This window comes from Microcebus murinus, chromosome 25 (assembly GCF_040939455.1).
Source record: "Microcebus murinus isolate Inina chromosome 25, M.murinus_Inina_mat1.0, whole genome shotgun sequence".
Lineage (NCBI taxonomy): Eukaryota > Metazoa > Chordata > Mammalia > Primates > Cheirogaleidae > Microcebus > Microcebus murinus.
Genome location: NC_134128.1, coordinates 5764860 through 5784992, shown reverse-complemented (window position 1 = coordinate 5784992; position 20133 = coordinate 5764860). Strand labels below are relative to the sequence as shown.

General features: G+C 50.0%; 1 long non-coding RNA gene across 2 annotated transcripts; it reads left to right on the top strand.

Moving 5' to 3' along the window:
• The first annotated feature begins 1829 nt into the window (after positions 1-1829).
• On the top strand, positions 1830-15208 carry LOC109730059 (uncharacterized). 2 transcript variants are annotated; one of them, XR_012914870.1, is made up of 4 exons: positions 1830-2561; positions 3121-3290; positions 12824-12915; positions 14947-15208. It is a non-coding gene; the product is annotated as an uncharacterized LOC109730059 (long non-coding RNA). The 2 variants fall into 2 exon arrangements; XR_012914871.1 differs by lacking the exons at positions 1830-2561; positions 3121-3290 and adding an exon at positions 11963-12465.
• The last annotated feature ends 4925 nt before the right edge of the window (positions 15209-20133 follow it).

Below are 20133 nucleotides of genomic sequence, written 5' to 3'. Positions count from 1 at the left end.
TCGTTATGGCTTCTTGGAGGATTCCCATGAAGTTAGCATTCAAACTAAGGGTAGGGTATCATAAATAGGCGTTGGCTCTTTTTGGAGTGTTTCTTATCCAGAACCATCTATTTGAGCCAACCTCCATGCGAATGACAATATCATGACTCTGTCTTACAGAGACCTTCACATTAAGCCCAATTCAATTAGACTTTAATGTCAATTTTGATTGCTCTGGAGAAGGCAGGGTGATACATTTTCCTGATAAAACCTTGTTCCTGAAGATTCTCTCACATTCCTGATCTTGTAGACCAGCAGTTCTTAAGTTGTATGTCTACACCACCAGCAGAGGATAATATGATTACTGGACTCAAAAAATACGGAATTGAGAGTGGACCAGGAAATGTGCCCAGACGGTCACCTCTTTGAGGTGTATAACAACCAACACCGTGGCCTCAGATACTGATGGGGGTGTCTTGCACGGAGATATTATCTGTTGACTGTGTCAAAGGAAGAAAAAAGTTAAAAACATTAACACCCTAAGCCACCGAGTTTAGAAGGAGTGAGATGATCCTGGTGCCTGGTGGGGGTGACACACGCAGGCACCATGTATTCTGAGAATTGTGGAGCTGGCAGTCCGGGGTTACAGCAGGGCCACTCACCAGTATTGGTAGGTCAATTGTACTCAGAATTGCTTGGCCCCAGAACTGGTTTTTGACCAACTCTAACCAACAAAAATGGGAATTTCAAGTGGTTCAACTCAATGAAGCTCTGCTGCCATCCTTCCTTGGTCCTCCAGGTATTTTCTTTGCTCACCCCAACCCTCTCCAAGCTGCCTCTTGCTGGATCCCCTATTTTGCATTGTCCTTGAACTTTCTTCCTGTCCCTGCATCAAGCTCCCCAGGTAGGGCTCACACTTGGGTGCTGCCGCATCTTCACGCATTCATTACTCAGCTTCCGCTCTCCCAAGAGATCCACCAAGGAGGATTTTCGATTAGAGCAGGAAGGCAGAGAGGAGAGGACACCTTTGGGTAGACGTGGGCTGATGGGGCGATTTTCCTGGACCCAGATCCCAATGCAGCCAAGTGGCTGCCTGCCTCGCCTAGACAGGCGACAGTCTTTTCTTCACCAGTGGTGATTAGGCCACCGGAGAAAACATCACATTGTTCTCCAGGCCACCCTCACGAGGGGTCTATTTTTGCTATTCGTTTTGCAATGGCTTTAAATAGTGTGCCTTGAGAGGCATTTCGAGATCAAGGAGTTTGCCTTGGAGATAATTCCTCCTCTTTGCCAGCCTGGGGGCCACTTTTTGGCACAAGATGCGCGCTGTTATGACATTGCAATCCGCGGGGACAGAAATAGCTCATGATGTCACCCTCGGCCGGAGCGCGGCCCGGGGGGATCGTCTGCGAGGGGGCCGGCGGGGCGGGCCGGCCGGAGCCTCCGCGGAGACGAAAATAGGGCGCGGATGGCCCGCGGCGACAGGGCGGGAGTGGGCAGCGGGCAGATGTATTGCACGGAGCGCCGCCGAGCATCTGCTCCGCCCCGCGCTCCCTCTTCCCGGCTCTATTTCTGGCCTCGGTTCGCACAGCGCGGGCAGCTCCGCGAGTGAGCGCTTCCTCCCGCCGCGGGGCCCGCGCCCTCCGGGAAGCCACGCCCGCGGGGCCGGGCTCGGGCGGGCCAGCTCGCCGCCATGGACCCCCGCGCCCCGGCCGCGCCCCGCCGGCTCCGCCCGGCCTAGCGCAGCAGCGCCGCCCGGCGGCCCGGCCCGGGACTGCAGCGACGCGGAGCCCGGCCGTCCGCGCGCGCGAGCGGCCTCCCCGGCACGGCTCCAGCGGACGCGAAGGAGGCCGGCGGGAGTCACGCGCCGCGCGCCCGCGGGGACTGGCGTCCGGAGACGGAAGCGCCGGGACGGGCGCGTCGCCCTCGCGCCGTGGGGACTGCTCCGCGGCGACCGGACTTGGGAGGCGCGCTCGCGTGGCCGTTCGTGCCCGCAGCGCGTGGCTCCGCTTCCTAACACGGGTTAGTCGCCACAATCGAGCACTTTAAAGATCTCAGCGTAAACTCATTAATCAAAACGTAAGCTTTCTTCTTGCTTTTTAGAAACTTCACATGCACAAATACGAACTCACAGAAGCGAAAGATTAGGCTGCGATTCCGCCTGTTGCGGCGGAGACAAAGATAAAAGTATTCCGGATTTTCTAGAATGCGCATATTCTCACTCGGTCCCCTGGATGCAGCCACAGGAATGGAGTGTTTCCTCTGATCTGCAGATGGGAGACCGCGGGAACACAGACGGGGCTGTGAGACTGCGCGGCACGCCCGCGACCCGACCCGGTCTGCACCTGTCTCTGGCGACCCCGACCCCGGTCTGCACCTGTCTCTGGCGACCCCGACCCGGGTCTGCACCTGTCTCTAACCAAAGTGTCCCAGTTCGTGTTATGCTGCTGCAGCAGAACACCCGAGCCTGGCTGATTTATAGCGAGCAGAAATGCGCTGGCTCACAGCGTCAGGCTGGGGAGTTCAGTGTCAAGGTGCCGCGTCCGCGAGGGCCCTCCTGTTGCAGCCTCATGTGGCAGAAGGTGAGAGGGCGACAGAGGGCATGAGAGGGTCGAGCTCCCCCTTTTCCAGGGCACCGTCCCCCTCCCGACGGTGGAGCCCTCGTGGCCTAATCACCTCTTAAGGCTCCCACCTCTTAATATTGCTACAATGGCAATTAAATGTCAACATGAGTTTTGGAGGGACACACATTCAAACCACAGCAAAGCACAGGAGGGATGGCTCTCAAGGAAATGAGGGAACAGTTACAATTTATGTTCTCAGCCCTCCCTGGGCAGGAGGTCAAAGTACTGAAGCTTCTAGTGGTTGAAGCGTGACCCAGTGGAGAGTCTATCCAGGAAGGCAAGTGGCTTCCAAAACAAGGTCTCCCAAGGTGGCACCTGATGTGGGTCTAAAATGTCCCAGCCTTGCAGGTTTTAAAATATGACTGTCCATTTCCCGGGGGTGGCCTGGCTCTTGGGGACAGAGTTGCATTCATAGCACTTGAGAAACTTATCTACAGTGCAGAACTCCAAATGTGCAGTGAGAAGTAAAACTGCCAGGCTGGACAGGGAATGCTCCTTCTACCTTCCCTCCTTGCAGAAAAGCTACACGGGAAGACGAATTAGAGTTGGAAGATGGTTTGGTGATCATGAAAGCAAAGTGCCTGCCAGACGTCCGTTGTCTTAGACTGGGTTCCCCGGACACAGACTCGGAGACAAGGATCCACATGAAAGTGACTTTTCAGACTGTGTTACCAGGAAAGCTGGCAGGTGAGTGGGGAGTGGCGCAGGAATGGGTAGTAATCAGGCTGGGTTATCAAGCCAAGTCCCCGGGAAGGTGGTTTGGCTCGATGTCACCGGGGCACTGGAGAGAGTGGAGTTCCCACATCACATTGTCCCAATCGAGGCTGAGAGAACTGGGCTCCACTCCTGCACCCCGGTCACCAGGTAAGAGCCACCACGTGCACAGCAGGACAGGCTCTGACCTTCACAGGAGTCAGCACGGGCAGGGCCGGGGGTCAGTACCCAAAGAGACGCAGGGGCCGCCGTTGGAAGCGGAAGCACGCTGGAAAACCAAGCGCGGGGACGCCGGGATGAGGTTGGCCACCTCCTTGCTGGAAGACCAGTGCATCCTCCCCCAGACTGTTGTAGGGACACTGAGTCACAAACTTACTCTCAACCACCCTCCGGTCTTGAGCGCCCCCTAAGGGCCACCCCTACCTTCGCTACGTCCTGGTCTCTGAACTTGGGCGTCACAACCCATATCCACCCTTTTATCAAACACAGCTTAGGGTGACTTTGTCTACATACAGTCGAGCTTGATTTTGGGATGTCATCGCTTGTTTTGTACTTGGACTCTCCAGGTGCTTACAGTCTACACTGCATAAAGTGGGGAAAAGAGGCTTGGGAATTACATAGTTAACCCACCTCGGTACCAGCGCCGTCTATAGTCAACAGCCATAGACGAACGCGCACAGCGACTTTAGCCAACAGCCGTGATATGACTTTTCTAATTTTTCATTTATCAAAATAAAATTGTGGGCCGGACGTGGTGGCTCACGCCTGTAATCCTAGCACTCTGGGAGGCCGAGGATCGCTCAAGGTCAGGAATTCGAACCAGCCTGAGCAAGAGCGAGACCCCGTCTCTACTAAACATAGAAAGAAATTAATTGGCCAACTGAAAATATATAGAAAAAATTAGCCGGGCATAGTGGCGCATGCCTGTAGTCCCAGCTACACGGGAGGCTGAGGCAGGAGGATCACTTGAGCCCAGGAGTTTGAGGTTGCTGTGAGCTAGGCTGACGCCACGGCACGCACTCTAGCCTGGGCAACAAAGTGAGACTCTGTCTCAAAATAAATAAATAAAATAAAATTGTGAACATTTAAAAATAACATAATGAAAACGTATATGTCTAGGTTACCTATTCTGATTCACATGACAAGTAAAGCTGCCTGTAAGGTAAAACAAGCTTTCAGTGCTTTCAAGCTTTCGTCATTGCACAAGAGCAAGACGGATGCGTCGTCAATGCACAGCACAGACTGTCATGCGGACTGTGAGTGTCCGCTGTGGGCAAGGTGTCGCGGCCAGTGAGTGCCAGATCGGAGTGGTTAACAAAGACTGTGCAGTTGGTCACCCCTCCCCTACATGGGGCCTGGACGAGTGACTGGGGTGACAGTCATTTAAATGGAAGAGCTAAAATGTTCACTGCATGCCCCTTTTCTCTTAAAGAACAGCTACAGACTCTAAATATTTCATCTTTGACGTCGCTAGACTAGGAGAGGAAATCACCCCCAGGAAGAGGGCCATGGGTGACGGGGGTAAGATATGGAAACACACAAGGACCCTTGCTCGTGTGTGCCCAGTCTTGGAATCCTACTCAAGTAGACAAGCTTGCCAAACTCCTCTTCCATCCGCCCCAGATTGGAGCCCAACTTTATGGGTAATATTTTACCCAACCTTCCCCCTCCCCCTCTCAACCACAAATTTCCACCCTGAATCCCACCCAGTCCGTCTCTGTCTCACCCTTTACTCCTCTTTCGGTGTAGAATCCTATCGTTTTAGTTCCAGGGAAATTTTTTTCCCCAGCAAGTGTAAAGTGAAGGAGCTGCTCTTTATGATGAAAGGACAAAAATCGTCCTCAACCTAGATATTTCTAACAGTCTTCTGCAAGGGTCTAAAGTGAGAAGTTATTTAAAGCCACCACCAATGGTTCCTACCCACTCTCTCGAGGCAGAGCAGCGACTTGAGCTGGCTATCACAGGATCTGACGTCCCTTTGTTTCAGATCGAAGATGAAATTAAGAGAGAAAAGAAACAGTGCAGTTAGCAAGAAAGGGCTTCTTAATCGCGAGGGCGGGTGGAAACGCTGTCAGGGGAGGAGGCGGTTCAGCCTGCAGCCCCTGCTGAGCTGGGCTTCTCAGCTCTATTCTCCCTCCCAAGCTCACAGGACACTTGGGGACGTTGCCAAGATCATGCAGCTTCAAACCCTGCTGCAGGACCCAGGAACCCATGCCCGGACACCACTCCTGAGTTATCTGGCGTATGCCATATGGTTTAAAAAACTCTAATAAAACCTCATTCCTGGACTTCATCCCTGGTAATTTGGGAACTGGGCTAGTCAGTTGATCCCACTGGTGAACAGACCAACTCAAAGTTCAGGTGAGCCCTCGGGCCCACCCTTAGATACCCCAAATCTTAGATTCCCCAATGGTCCAGATGCCAATTTTTACATGGCTACAATGTTGAGAATTTTTCTGCCTGGAATGCCTTTGCGCTTTTCCTTCTAGCTTATTCTTCTCCACACATCATCATTTCCTAGTCTTTAATTCCTATAAAATATTTCTTATCCAGTTCAAATGCTCATCCCTCCATAATGCCCCTGTCACAAACCTTTTCATCCTAGGACCCACAATAACTTGAAATAATCTTCTTCTATGGAAATCGGATTTTTTCCATTACGCAAACACATCAACTTGCTGTTTCATGTTTTTCAACTATAAATCGAGGATAATAATAACAGTACCTGCTTCTGTGGGTTGCTCTGGTGATTAAATGAATTAATATATACAAGGTTAAATGAGTTATTAATAATATGTAGCAGAACAGAATTAGACACATAGTAAATGTTCAAAGAAGTTAGCAGTTAATGATGATGATGTTTATTGTTATCATAGTAACCTGATATAGTCTTAGTAAATATTTTGGAATGGATAAACAGGTAAAAATAATTATCAATTACCCCAAAGCATGAATGACTTGAAAACTTAGCCCCAAGTCCCAGATTCACTGAGGATTTCTTCATCAGCACTGGGCTCAGCTACAGTCTGGATTGATCTTTAATGACCTCCAAGCCTGTTGGATAAAATCAGATAAAGTTAAATAAGAAAGACCCAAAGACAAAAACTCTTCTCAGAAGGAAAGGAAATTGCCATTAGTATTATCATTGCTATTTCAGAATAATAATGGTTTCTGCTGCTATGGATGTTTTAAAATTTATCTAAATTTAAGAGTCTGGAAAATGACAAAGAATCTCATTGCTCAATTATAACTCTGGTTGTGTAAACCCATGAGACTTGGAACCGCTTGAAATTTTTTCAAAGAAGGGCTGATTAGGCCAGGCATGGTAGCTCACACCTGTAATCCCAGCACTCTGAGAATCTGAAGCAGGAAGATTGCTTGAGGTCAGGAGTTCAAGACCAGCTTGGGCAATACGGTGAGACATATGTGCATGTGTGTTTGTTTATTACTGTACACATGTAGTATGGCATTATATATAGTATCATACATACTACATATTATTTAAAATGTCTATATATAATGTATTAACATGTGTACATTATATGGCTTTTATATATGACATTATATTATACTATATATAATGCTTATATTGAATGTAGAATAATATATATAGACATTATATAGAAATTATATATATGTATATATATATTACATATATATAATCATGCATCACTTAAAGCCAGGGATATGTTCTGAGAAATGCATCCTTAGGTGATTTCATCACCGTGCGAACATCGTAGAGTACACTTACACCAACCTAGACGGCACAGCTTACCCCCCACCTAGGCTACAAACTTACGCAGCACGTTAGTGCACTGAATGCTGTAGGCAGCTGTAACACAAGGGTAAGTATTTGTGTATCAAAACATACCTAAACAGAAAAGTTACAGTAAAAATAGGACATAAAAGATGGAACACCTGTATAGGGCACTTACCATGAATGGAGCATGCAGGACTGGAAGTTGCTCTGTGTGTGCGTGTGAAGGCCTAGAACCTTCCTCTGCACTTTATAAACTTTACAGACTTTATAAACACTGTACACTTAGGCGACACTACATTTATTTAAAGCTATTTTTTCTTCGGCAATAAATTAACCTTAGCTTACTGCAACTTTTTACTTTATAAACTTTCTACTTTTTCTTAACTTTTTGACTGTTTTGTCATAACACTTAGCTTAAAACACAGACACATTGTATAGCTGTCCAAAACTACTTTCTTTCTTTATACTTTTATAAGCTTTTTCCTATGTTTAATTTTATTTTTACTTCTTAAACTTTTCTGTTAGAAATTAAGACACAAGCACACACATTAGCCCAGGCCCACACAGGGTCAGGATCATCAAGATGTCATTAGGTGACAGGAATTTCTCAACTCCATTATCATGTCATGGGGCCACTTTCATCTGTGCTGTCCGTTGTTGACCAAAACGTCACTATATGGAGCATGACTGTGTGTGTATATGTACATATACACACACATATACAAATATGTGCATAGACATCATATATACACAGTATATATAATGCCATACTACACATATATAGCATGACAAGTGGGGATAAGTCCTATAGAGAAAAATTCAGCAAGTCACAGGACATAGAGCGACCGTTTCTGTGAGTGACTGGGACACCTTTCTGAAAAGGGCCCCGTTGCAGAGACATTTCCTCTGGGACCCGTGAACTGCGGGCAGCAGTAGAAGCAGGTGTCGTGGCCCCGAGGTGGGCACGTTCCTCACTGGCGATGGGACATCCAGGAGCCCAGCCAGGCTGCAGATGAGCAGGTCAGGCAGAGGCAGAAACGGGCAGGGACCAGCTCACGACGGCCTGTCGACAGCGGGAAGGACGTTGCACTCAGAGCGAGGCGGGAAGCTCATGCGGGGATCTGAGCGGAGGAAAGTGTGCTGAGACGTGTTGAGAAGGACACTGAGGCTGCGGGGAGGAGACACGACGGATGCCGAGAAGCTGGGGGCGACATCCCAGAGTTTACGGAGAGCCGTGCAAAAGCCACCGCGCATCCTGGGCTCTTGATCGGAAATAGGTCAAGGCAAACTCAATACTAGGGAAACAGAGGGCCTAAGAAACACACATCAGAGATCATTTAGTGAGAATTCATAACATCAAAAGCAATTTTTAAAATTCAGGGTGGATTTTTTAGGCCAAAAGTTACATCGAAGCTCCCCCCTGCCCAGCTGCCTTTGGGTGGGCTGGATTCCACGCGGCTCATGTGTCAGCCACAGACAAGCACACGGAAGACGGGGACAGCCACCAGCGGGCTCTGCCTGGCATTCAGCTGCCTCTACTGGGACTTGGTTTTGTTTGGCCAGCGTGTGCCCAGTGAGCCATAACATCTGAGAAATGGGACCCAGAACTTTCTCTATTTCCATTTCTTCTGCCTCACTCTTTTTCTTTTTCTTATTCCTCTCCTCCTCTGCTTTCTCATGAACTCACTCATTGTTTTGAAAAAGTTGTGTACACTCCTCTGGAAGAATTTAAACAATGCTTAAAATAACCAAAAAAAATTTTTTTTTCTAAAAGCTGCCATATAGAAACAATCACCATTAGCATTAAGTGAACTGATAGAAGATTGTACAAATAACACAATGTATTATCTGTAGGCCACAAGTCTGAAATGTGTCTCATTGAGCTAAAATCGATGAGATTTTTAGGTGTCTGCAGGGCTATGTTTCTTTCTGGAAACTCTAGGACTAAATCTGTTTTCTTGCATTTTCCAGTGTCTAGAGGCCTCCTGCTTTCCTTGGCTTGTGGCCCCTTTGTCCACTTTCAAAGTCAGCAACAGAGCAGCGTGCTGGGACTCCTCTCCCAGCCTCATCTTTCTCCGATCGCAGCTGCGGACAGGTTCTCCTCTAAGGACCCATTTGATTACCTCGGGTCCACCCAGGTGATCCAGGGTCATCTCCCCATCTTGGGGTCCTTAACTTCCATCACTTCCACAAAGTCACTTTTGCCATATAACGTGACACATTCACAGGTTCTGGGAATTAGGACATCTTTGGGGGGCCCATGGTTCTGCCTACCAGATAGACAAGATGCTTTTATAAACATGCAATATAGTCTTTTTGTTATTTTTAAAAAGTGTTCAGTTCCATCTAAACGAACAGATTTCAGAATTAATTGTTGCAGAGAGACATCATTTCGTCCTGCTGTGCGTGCTAACTGGCAGGTGTAATTATAGAAGGCTAAGAGGCTCAGATAGAGGGCCGAAAACCTGCACAGCAGTGAAAGAAGGAATTGTGCAAAATCTGTGTGGTGCTAAAATAAGCATAATGGAATGTCTTTTTTTGAAATATCAACTAATTAATTTAAATTGATATTCTTTTTTATCTCTAGACTGTATCTCCCCCAACCCACCCCACCCCTCAAAATTGGAAGCTAATCTAGTTTCACCTTTTGAGTGTAGGCCGGATGGGAATAGAAAGCAGTCAGGACATGTACGACATTGAGTGGCAGCCAACTCTTCCTGCCCGTTCATGGGCTCAGTCCCTGCTCCCATGAGGCGAGGAAGACCTATCGGCCAGTTGCAAGATCTACTAGAAGAGAATTAAAAGCCCCACCAGACAAGTCCCCGCTGAGCATGCAACCAGCATCCAGCCATGCTAACAAGGACACCTGGAACCTTCCAGACAGCCCAGGGCTCCAGCCAACATCACATGTAACAGAAAAACTACCTGGTAAACCTACAAAACCATGAGAAATTATATATTGCCAATGATTCATGCAACTAAGTCTGGGTGTGGTTTCTTATGCCCCAATTATTATAAATAAATAAAATAGTGGGAAGATGCTGGTGGAAACCAAGCCTTCGATGAAGGTAGAGGAACAACCTGGATGCTCAGGTCTGATTTGATATATGGAGGACACCCCCTCATGCCTGCTCATACCGTGATAATTGTTCAAGGGGGGGTCACTAGAAAACCAGCATGGATTTTGGGGGGCACAGAAGCCAGTAACTGTGAAATTCAGCCTGCAGACCTTCAAAAGCAAAATGGGGACCCTGTGCCTCCATGGCTGTGTGTGGTTGGGACGAGGGACAGCTCCCTGTGCAGCTGGCTCACATTTTAAAGTGACCTCTGATTGTCACGCATGAGCTGTCTGGACCCCAGCGGGACGTGACATCTTGGCCTCCTCACTTGACGGCTCTGGGGACTTCCTCAGACTGCTCCAGGGATGAGCTGGAGATGCCTCTGAGTGAGGAGAAAGCCACGTTCATAAGTTCACCTGCAGTAACGGTTTAGCCACAGTCACCTACTGAAGTTCGAATTTCTGTGACCACTTTGGAGAAAACAAGACCCGAAGAAGGTGGCAGAGAGAAGGGCTAATTAACACCTCTGCCGGAGTAGCAAGAGTGGCCAACGGGGAGGACATCACGAAGAATCTCTTGAAAAACAGGCTGTCGCACAAATGGCAGAGGGTTCATTAAGCCTGTCTTCACTGCCCAGACGGCCCTGAGCTGCCCACAGCTGTCTGCGCCAGCCCCGTCCCCACAGCGCGGAGCCCTGACAGGCCGTGAACTGCCCTCTCACACAGCCGTCACGTGGTGTCACCACCCGCAGCCCCTCCCCCCTCGTCTCAGGGCTTCCAGCACCCCCGTGGGGCCCGGAACTCACTCTCCTGCTGCAGGATGTGACCCCCCAGCCTGTCATCCGCACTCATGACAGGAGCAGTGCTGGGTGGCTTTGGGTTTCCCTGGCTCGGGAACTGAACTCTTTTATGCATTTAATCTTGGACAAACTTGTTCACCACCAAGCTGCATGACGCAGAGGGACAGGGTGCAGGGGCCGCAGCTCCCTGCTGGCTGAGACTGTCACCTGCTCTCCCTCTGGACCGGTGCTGCCGGCGCTCACCTTGCACAGAGCCGCACCACGCCTGCCTGGCCCTGGTCCCCAGCCACACACTGTCGTTTTCAGGGGAGAAAGTGACAAGACTGGCGACGGCCGATGCTGACGTGCAGAACCTGGCTTCCCAGAACTTCCTGGCCCAGTGTGCCCATCAGATCCCTCGCACTGATTTTGTTATAACCCCACACCAGGTCCCGGGAACGTTCCCAGGATGCCGTGGCGCTGTCTGGGATTTCACATCGTCCTGGGGCGAGCGGCGGTGGAATGACCCAGACAGAGCCGTCCAGCCTGAGCTCGTGGGCACAGCCTGGCTTTCGGGAGGAGACGCGGTTCTGCCCCTGAACGGGCACAGCCGTACCCACTGGATGGACGGCCCACAGCTAGATGGAAACACGCAAAACCATTAAGATTCTGTGCAGCTACAGATCCGACCTGGTATCTGTATAAAAGAAAAGAAAATAAGGAAAGAAAGAAGGAAGGAAGGAAGGAGGGAGGGAGGGAGGGAGGGAAGGAAGGAGGGAAGGAAGGAAGGAAGGAAGGAAGGAAGGAAGGAAGGAAGGAAGGAAGGAAGGAAGGAAGGAAGGAAGGAAGGAAGGAAGGAGAGAGAAAGAAAGAGGGAAGGAAGGAAGGAAGGAAGGAAGGAAGGAAGGAAGGAAGGAAGGAAGGAAGGAAGGAGAGAGAGAAAGAAAGAGGGAAGGAAGGAAGGAAGGAAGGAAGGAAGGAAGGAAGGAAGGAAGGAGAGAGCGAAAGAAAGAGGGAAGGAAGGAAGGAAAGAAGGAATGAAGGAAGGAAAGAAGGAAAGAGAGAAAGGAAAGAGAAAGGAAGAAAGAAAGAAAGAAAGAAAGAAAGAAAGAAAGAAAGAAAGAAAGAAAGAAAGAAAGAAAGAAAGAAAGAAAGAAAGAGAGAGAGAGAGAGAGAGAAAGAGAGAGAGAGAAAGGGAGGAGGGAGAGAGGGAGAAAGGCTGTTTTAACATTAGCTGGTTTTCTGCTTCCTTAGGGGCGGGAGTGCGCTCTGCGGCAGCCTGACCTCCAGCACCTCCGATGGTGACTGCATTGGAGACAGGCTCTTTGGGGGGTCATTATGTTCAAATGAGGCCGTTAGGGCTGGGCCCTCATCCAACATGACTGGGTCCTCTTAAGAAGAGGAAGGGACTCCAGGGCTGTATGTGCACACGAAAGGCTGTGTGAGGGCACAGCGGCCATCTGCAAGCCGGGGACAGCGGCCTGGGGAGAAATCAAACCTGCCAACACCTTGATCTTGGACTTCCAGCCTCCGGAGCTGTGAGAAAATAAAGTTCCGTTGTTTGAACCCCCCAATCTGCGGCATTTTATAATGGCAGCCTGAGCACACCAGTATAGAGGGGATGCAGAAGCTCCCCCCAGCAGTCGTGCCGGCTGGGGTGTCCCGGAGGGCGGTGTGAGGCTGTGGCTCTGGTCACTCTCTCTAAAACCAAAGGCCGGGGGGGTGCAGGGTAGGAGGCGAGGTTGGGAGGGTAACAGAGAGATAAGATCACATAGACCATTTTAAGGACATCTCTGTTGAAATGTTTTTAAAAGTTACAGTGTCTTCTTGGCTTAGTACCACTGGAAAAATAGAGAACACAAACACAAATTAATTGCGTTCATTTAAAAATGGCATCTTGTCTCTGCAGGAAAATGAACAAAGGGCAAATGACACGGATCCAAAACGCTCGGCAGAGGAGCTGTGATGGCATGGCACAGGAGACGGTGCAGCTGTCTGAACGTGGGTGACTGGGCCTGGTGGCTGTCGTTTGAGGGGCGCCAAGAAAGGGAAATGGTGGGGAGGGCAGAGGACATTCCTGGTCCCAGCTCCTTGTCATGCCTGCCTGCCTCCTGCCCCGTCGCATCAGTACTTCCCACTGTCCCCGTAACTGTGCACGGAGGAGCCCTGCCCCAGCGCCACCCTCTAGCCGGTGCCCTGTGCCCTTCCCCAGCCAGGCTGGTCACCACCGGGGGAGGGTCCAAGGAGCCAAGTCCCCCAGGCCCCAGGCACCCCCTGCTAGGCCACACTGTCTGGTCCCTGGGCCCCTGGAGTCATCCCACAGTCCCCAGTCTGCTTCCAGCATTCCGCAGCGTCTTCCCAGTGTCCCTCTTCAGGAGGGACTTCCAGTGTGCAGGGGCGGGGGGCTGCTTCCGGAGCCTGGGTGTGAAGCTGCCATGGCCACATACATTAGCCTCCTCGCCAGGTAGGAGGGACCGGGGCGAGGAGAGAAGGGAGAAGGGGCTGCTCACAGGCTCGGCCATGCGGGGCTGGTTCTCCTTGCAGAGGAACCCAACCTCTGAATCCAAACCTGACAGTCCATGTCCTTACGAAGTCATGTTTGCCAAGGGAGGAGGATAAATGTGCTTTATGTGACAGCACGTGGCTTGATTTGTCACTTTGCATATCGCGCATGGGGTGTGTGCGCCTCCGAGTGTGCCGTGCTGGGCCAGCCTGTCCCCCCCCAGGCCTCCTATCTTGGCCACCGACTCTGAGACCAAGACCCAGTCAGGGGCGACTGTAATAATTCATTTTCCCTTGATTTTAGATCATTGCATCTAAACTTGTCATTTGCTCTGTAACGCATTGGACAGTGATGCTCTCAACTGGTTATGAGTAAATATTGGGATTTGTGATATTTTTCCCTTTGTTTATTTGTGAAGAGGAAAAATGATGGATGTCGTTTTGGTATTAACTCAATGATTTGGCATTTGTATGCTCCTTTTCTGTTTTTCCAATATCCTATCAAGCCACACTGTAATATTTTTTTTCCTTCTAATCCTAATTCCACAATGATGGCATTTAAATAGCGACATCTATCTTAGTTCACATCAATGGGGGCACAAGGACAGGCGGCAGCAGGACATGAATGGTCTCTATTTGGCGCTTAGGGTTGCAGTTTTACATGCAGTGACTGAGTCTGGTCAGCAGATGGCAGCAAACATCTTGTAAGAAAGAAAAATAATTATTTAGGTTGAGTTAAAAAATAAAGAGAAAGAATGAGAGGGGAAAAACCCACAGGACTCGTGGAGAAGCAAACTGCTACAGGACGCGGCCTTGCTTGCAGGTCTTACGGGGCCTAGACAGGGCCATTTCTCGTTTCATGTGCCCCTTTCTACCTAACCCTGCTCAGTGGTGACTCAGGTCCGCACAGGCAAAGTGGGGAATTCTGAGAAGGGGAGGTTGAGGCAGGGGTGGCTTGGAGCGCAGAACGCTGGCCCCAACTCTCAGCCCCAGGAGGGGCCGCCTGGGCTGAGTGGCACTGTGCCCCTCCGAGTGTCCCGTCTGACCTTGCTCTGGCTGCAGCCACCTGGCTGGGCCTCCCCGCTGCTCTGTATGCACCCCGCGTCCCCAGCTCTGGGCTCCAGCGCCCCGCCCTCCTCCCAGGCTGCGAGGAGGCGACAGCTCATTTAACCTGTGTCCTCATCTCCGGGCTCCGCTGGCGGTTGCCATGGCAACCCCCAAGGCTCCTCAGGCTTTTCTCACTGACTGACCAGGCCTGGAAAACCATTCTGGAATTGACAGAGCTATATTCGGGGAAAATTTAAAGAAAGAGCAACCTGACCTAGTTTGGATGCTGCGGGAACAAAATGGCAGGGATGTGCGGTGTTACGAAACGGAAAGGGACGGGAGATAGGGAGACTTCAGCAACTCCAGGGACTGGAGCAAGGGCCCCGGCCTTCGTTATTTCCTCGTCTTCCTGCAAGAAGAGCTCGACACCAAAATGCAGAAATAAAGAATAAGTCTTCTTTGTCTTCTTTTTCGCAACTGAAGCTATGAGCAGGCATAAGGGAGAGCCGGGAAGTGAGGACTCCTGCCCCCCTGGCCTCGAGACGACCACAGCCCTGGCCGGCAGCCTCGTCGTGACCTCACAGGGGACCTGGCATCGTTGGACACCGCCGAGCTGTGCCCAGAGTTCTGACCCACAGAAACCGTCAGAAAAATATTAATAAGTGTGTGTGTGTTCAAGCCACGGTGTTTTAGGGAATTTTGTTACACGGCAGTAGATAACCAATACAACCATTTGTTTATGTCACTTGCTTTCATGGTTTGGATTATTGTCATCAGTATGTGCTCTTAGAATCCATCTGGTGATCCTCCTGCCTCAGCCTCCGGAGTAGCTGAATATGTGCTCACTTTTTTTTTTTTTTTTTTTTTTGAGACAGAGTCTCGCTTTGTTGCCCAGGCTAGAGTGAGTGCCGTGGCGTCAGCCTAGCTCACAGCAACCTCAAACTCCTGGGCTCAAGCAATCCTCCTGCCTCAGCCTCCCGAGTAGCTGGGGCTACAGGCATGCGCCACCATGCCCGGCTAATTTTTTCTATATATATTAGTTGGCCAATTAATTTTTCTATTTATAGTAGAGACGGGGTCTCGCTCTTGCTCAGGTTGGTTTCGAACTCCTGAACTCAAACGATCCGCCCGGCTCGGCCTCCCAGAGAGCTAGGATTACAGGCGTGAGCCACCGCGCCCAGCCTGTGCTCACTTTTGTGCCACCTACGATGTACATCCATGACAGAGAAAATTCAGGGACTTAATGAAGGTGTTTTCTTTTAAGTTAATAAATCCTAATATGTCATGTGTCTGTCGCAGGCCTCAAATTCAGGCTGCTGTTTGGGAGTGGTTTGTTGCACATATTAACTGTGAACACTTACATGCATTGACTGATCAATCCTGTAATGTAGGGACCATTAGACTCATTTTCCAGCTGCAAAAACCCTAAGGCGCAAGGAGGTCAAGTCACTTGCCCAACCACACACAGATAGTGAAGAGGCAGAGGATATAAAATGTGGCAGTCCATCAATGGAACCTTGGGAAGCTTCACTGGGGAAGACAGACTTTCTGGGTTATTTTTCTAGAAAAATAACCCTCATTTTGATAGCAAGCTCCTATTCTGCTAGGTTGCATGAACTTGATCTCAGTCAAAAAACCATGATGTCACCCATGTTCCCTAGGGTTGTGGCTTAGTTTGGGGGGAACTCAAATAGTGCTTTGGGATCCAGGTGGCAGGGAGGAATCTGCTCTTTGGCCATGGAAACACAAGTTGCTGCTGTGTTGCCACCACAGGTAGGTGGCACTCAGGCCCGACTCTTCTGGGGTCCCTCGGGTGCTTGAGAAACGCTAGTCAACTCCTTGGGCAGGAGTTTCGGAGACTCTGCGAGACCACCCCCTCCTACCATTCCCCACACGCAGCATGACGTCGGGTGCAGTCTAGGTCCGCCACCTCCTTGGCCGTCTACAGGAACAGGGCCCAGGGGAACAAGGCTCCCAAGCCGTAACCTCGCCAGCCTCCCCTGACTCGACTGAAGCAGTCGGGAGGGATCAAGGAGCCATCAGATAGCAGCAAGGCCCACAGGCCTGTGTGTTTCTATTGCTAAGGCCCAACCACCAGGATCTTAAGGCCAATCACCCTGAGTCTCAGAATTGTTCTTCCCTCGCCAGCTGTCTCTCCTGTTGTCATCTTGTTAGGTGGGCATGAGGAAGGAGAGGAGAAGATGGCACTAGGAGACACTTTGTCTACAGTAGGAGGAACAAATTGATCAGAGGGGACTTCCAAGACGGAACGGACGGCACGTCAAGGGGGTTTCCAGGGACTGAACACACGTTTGGTCTATGATGGGGGTCTCCAAGGACTGACCAACCAGAAATAGGGGGAGATATGAACAAGGCCACAAAAGGGGATCTTTGGAGCATGTGTATACATAGGATGACAATGTCCTCAAGGGACCGACCTGCCCTCATTAACATAGTAAAAATCACACCCACCAGCACCTTGACAGTTTGCAAATACCTTGGCAACCCCCGGAAATTGCCTTACAAGGATGGAAAAGGGGAGGACTTAACATTCTGGAAATTTTCCACACCTTTCTAAGAAAAACCACGAATATTCCTCCCCTAGTAACATATTATTAGGGACTGGCGTAAAGGACAGTCCTCTTTTTACCAGCGTTGAGAGTGTTCTGTACTTTCCATACTCTGTCTTTAAACTCAGGGTCTTCTGCACCCGCGGAGACAGACCCTTCCTTCTCCGAGCGTGCTATGTTTGCTTAATGGACGTCGGCACTTTGCCTGCTTGGTCTGCTCGTTTGCTCCATCTACTCGGCACCAGTGACCCTTCTTCGGTACTAGGAACCAAGAACTGGGGAACACGGACTTGACGTCTGGTCTCCACACCTGACAGTCTTGCGAGTTGGGGCCAGTGGTGGCTTAGCCCTCCCCCCCCCCACTTAATGCCGTCTCCAGCCGAGGTTGGTGTGGTTTGTGGATGACTCTCCCTCAAACCTCACCCCTCCCCAATAACCAGAAACCAAACAACCACAAACTTCCCTGGCTGGTATTGTGCCTTCCTCTTCATCCTAAATTTTTGAAAAAAGAAAAAAAAAATAAAAGAACCTGATATTTTCTCAATGAGGTAATTCGTTTAAGCATTGACAGGCATTCATGCATCATTATGAATTAATTTACCAAATTAATCAATCAATTTGGTCTAATAATCAGATCAAGCAGACAGCAGGCCAGCTTGCTTTGGCCCGATGACTTAGATGAATAGAAAGATCAGATGATTAGATCAGATGCATAAAATGCTTTTCACGAGCCTTTGCGAGGCACCACGAGCTAAGCTCAGAGTGCCAGGGGGGTGGGCTGGTGGCCAGGGTTTGCCCGGGGTCCCGGGCTCTGTCCTCAGCTCAGGTTTTAGGGGTCCTGCAATTTCAGACGCAGGCTGAGCAACCAGGTCACTGGACACCTGTGTTAGTCTCCCGTGGCTGCTGTAACAAACCATCACAACGTTAGTGGCTTAGAGCAGCACACATTAAACACCTCACCATTCTGGAGGTTGCACGGGGCTAAAATCAAGGTGGGGGCAGAGCAGCGTCCCTTCCAGAGACCCTGGGGGAAAATTCATCCCTTGCCCGTTCCCGCCTCTAGAAGCCGCCCACACACTTTGGCTCGTGGCCCCATCACTGCTGATCTTTGCTCTGTCATCAGTCATACCTTCTCCGGCTCTGACCCTCCTGCCTCCCTCTTTCACTTACGGGGACTCTGTGACCACGCTGGCCACCCTGGGCCAGCCAGGGTCAGCTCCCATCTCGAGAGGCTTCGCTTAGCCCCGCTGCCATGTCCCTCTTGCCACACAAAGCGACACGTTCACAGGCCGTGGGCGTCTTCGCAGGGCCGCTGTTCCGGCTCCTGCAGCAGCCGACCGCCATCGCCAGACTCCCACAAGCCACAGGGCACGCCTGATCCCTTGCAGACATCGAAAGGCCTCGTGGGATGAAACCACACACCCCCGATCCTGCCACAGCTCCTAAAGCTCCTGAAATGAAAGCAGTCCCTCTGCAGTCAGGCCTGGCTTGCAGAAAACTCCTGCTACTTTGGAAATATACAACCTGGGAGGACAAATAGCACGTTCCCGTCAACACGCTCCCCCTGTCATTGGACAAGGATGGGTGAGTTTAGCAAATTTCACACGGTTAAGAGGTTCTTTGTAGCCCCTTAATATTTTGAAATAAAAAATTAATATATACTAATAAATAAAGAATCATCCATTAAAAAACGTGAGGTTCTGTAAGTAATTACACGTTGGGAGGAGATCAGGTGAGAATGCTCAGAACACTGGACCTCAGGCTCACCTGCAGACTCTAGAGGAGACAGAAAACATTGAACTTATAACAATTATGCCTGCCACAAACTGTTAGCTGGGGACAGGATCCAGTAACAAACTCAGCTCTCTCTCTATAATCTTGTATTTTCCCATGTGCTTGCAACCTGGATAATGTCTAATTCGGATAAGAATGAAAACAGTTTAATATGTGCTCTGTCCTACGTGAGCAGGGAATGGTGTACCTGTTAAAAGCTGGCTGGGTCTTCAAGGGAGTGGTATAAGTGCGTCCAGGCTGCCATGACAAAGTGCCACAGACTGGGTGGCTTAAAACAACATACACTAATTTTCTCGAGGTCCGGGAAACTAGAAGTCTGAGATCAAAGTGTGTGCGGGGTACAGCAATCCAGTCGTATTGGATTGAGGGCCCCCCACTCCCGTGTGATCTCAGCTAAACTAATTACACCTGCAAAGACCCTGTTTCCAAAAATGTCCCCTTCTGAGGCCTCTCTCCGTGGCTTGTAGGGGACCATCTTTTCCCTGCGTCCCTCGTGGTCCTCTCTCTGGGTGTGGCTGTGCCCTCATCTCCTCTTGGTATAAAGACAACAGTCATATTGGATCAGGGTCCACCCCAGTGACCTCATTTCCCCCCGATTACCTCTTTCATTGCCTTATCTCGGAACAATCGCGTTCTGAGGTATGGAGTTAAGGCTCCAACGTGTGAATTTTGGGGGACACACTTCAATCCACAACGGATTGCAGGGCTCAGCCAGGAAAGCGGAGGCCAGAGAGGTGGCGGGGGACAGAGTGCGTCTACGTGGCAGGAAAGGCTCAAGGGGGCTGTAACCCGGGCAAAGAGTTTAATGTGCTCATAAGTAGAAGGAGAGACACCAAACACAGGGAGACTGGATGGTAAGAAGGCTCGGGATGGCTCACTACTGCAAGTTCAGTCTCGAGGTTTTTAGATCTTCTGTCATCTACATCCTCCTCGTCGTAGCACCTTCTAGAACCCCCACATTGCAATAGCACCCAGAAGATGTCTGTTTCTGCCCAGTATGAAAAACTGACCTTTAACCTTCTGATAGGCAACAATTGCTCGAACTGGGGGAGACATGCGAGCTTCCCAGCTCCCTTCCTGGGAGACAGGAAACTCTGACATACACAAGACGAGCATTGTCCTGAAACCCCTCTACCTTAATTTCCTCGTCTATGACAAGAGAGGATATTCTGGATGCAACTAAAATTCTATTATTTAATGGGGTTGGAAACTCAAATCTACTTATGAGTCTGGAGAAAATGACTTAACGTATGCTTCCCAGGGAAATATTAAATTACAATCATGACTGCGGAATAGCTAAATGCCA